Below are 1,709 nucleotides of genomic sequence, written 5' to 3'. Positions count from 1 at the left end.
GTTTTGTCATTGTAATAAATGCTTTTCAGATAGCACAAACTATAAAATACCTGATAACGTTTCTTAGGTGATTTTTATGGATAGTTGAGCTTTAGTTCTCATTTCAGTCTACTCCTTTATGTTTTGCTTCTAATCATTTCATGATCAGCTCCTTATTTGTTCATGGATAAGCAGTATATGGCCATTATACTCACAATCTTAGAGGGAAGCTTTCAAAGGCACCTCTCCCACTCTACAATACAGTAATATAGTACAATATAATATACTGTTTTCAGTCTCCCTTTCCTTTTTTCCTCCCATTTGTACTGTCTGAGTATTTATCTCTGACACTCGTTGTTATAATTAACAATGCTGTGATATTAAGCAAAGATGTTGCCAAGGTATATTATCATGGGGCTGTGTTCATATAAGATGAAAGTGCTTTTCTCTCTCCATCATTCATGTGTTTCCCAAAGGTGAGTTTATTTAAATTAGTGATTCTTAAAGTAATATATATCCTATAATTAATTAGATAGCATATAGCATCAAAGACTTACCATGCTTATTGCATGCTTCCCATGTGCTAGATACTGCTTTATACCCTTGACATGTATTGACTTACTTAATCCTTGTGATAATCCTATGAAGTAGGTATTTTCTTACTGTCTCATTACAAATGAGGAAATTAATGCTCAGAGGGGTTAAGAAACTTGTTCCCACAGCTGGGAAATGATGGGTCTAGTTACATATGTATGATATGGCTGAAGGGACATGAAAGACCAACATCACAGGGCGCCTGGGTGGCTCAGTCGTTAAGTGTCTGCCTTCGGCTCAGGTCATGGTCCCAGGGTCCTGGGATCGAGCCCCGCATCGGGCTCCCTGCTCAGCGGGAAGCCTGCTTCTCCCTCTCCCTCTCCCTCTCCCTCTCCCCCTGCTTGTGTTCCCTCTCTCGCTATGTCTCTGTCAAATAAATAAAATCTTAAAAAAAAAAAAAGACCAACATCCCACAAATATACTCTGTACCCATTTTCTTGTTCAGCCTTGCTCCTTCCACAATTTTGGTTCCTCTAAGTTCCAAATTTCATTAAGGGTTCTTTAAGATCCATTTCTAGTTTTAGTCTTTCTCTGTAGCCATTTAAGTTTCTTTTTTTTTAAATAAATTTGACATAATACATTGTATAAATTTAATGTGTACATGTTACTTTGATAGATTTATTTATTGTGATATGATTGCTGTTGTAGCGATTTATCACATTATATAATTATGATGTAATATTGTTATTTACACTAAAGACCAAGCATTCTTCATAAATAGTGGGATTTCTGTTCAAAGTCCAAATTTTGCTGAAGTTATTTTTAGTTTGGCATCATAATCATAGTACATTAAAATACAGTAATCAGTATCACCCTATCCTATCATGAATTACATACCAACTTTAAATGCATAAATACTGTCACTTTTTCTCCTTAAATTTATTTTTTTAAACAAAAAATTTTTTTAAGATTTTATTTATTTGTCAGAGAGAGCACAGAACCAGAGGGAGCAGGAGAGGGAGAAGCAGGCTCCCTGCTGTGCAAGGAGCTCGATGCAGGACTCGATCCCAGGATTCTGGGATCATGACCTGAGCTGAAGGCAGATACTTAACCGACTGAGCCACCCAGGCGCCCCTGTCCTTAAATTTAAAACGATGATTTCAGGGGTGCCTTGCTGGTTCACTCGGTGGAACATG

This window comes from Mirounga angustirostris, unplaced genomic scaffold (genome assembly GCF_029215605.1).
Source record: "Mirounga angustirostris isolate CCGP_5_RB_7025 unplaced genomic scaffold, mMirAng1.0.hap1 SCAF_5, whole genome shotgun sequence".
Classification (NCBI taxonomy): domain Eukaryota; kingdom Metazoa; phylum Chordata; class Mammalia; order Carnivora; family Phocidae; genus Mirounga; species Mirounga angustirostris.
This window is presented reverse-complemented; position numbering follows the sequence as displayed.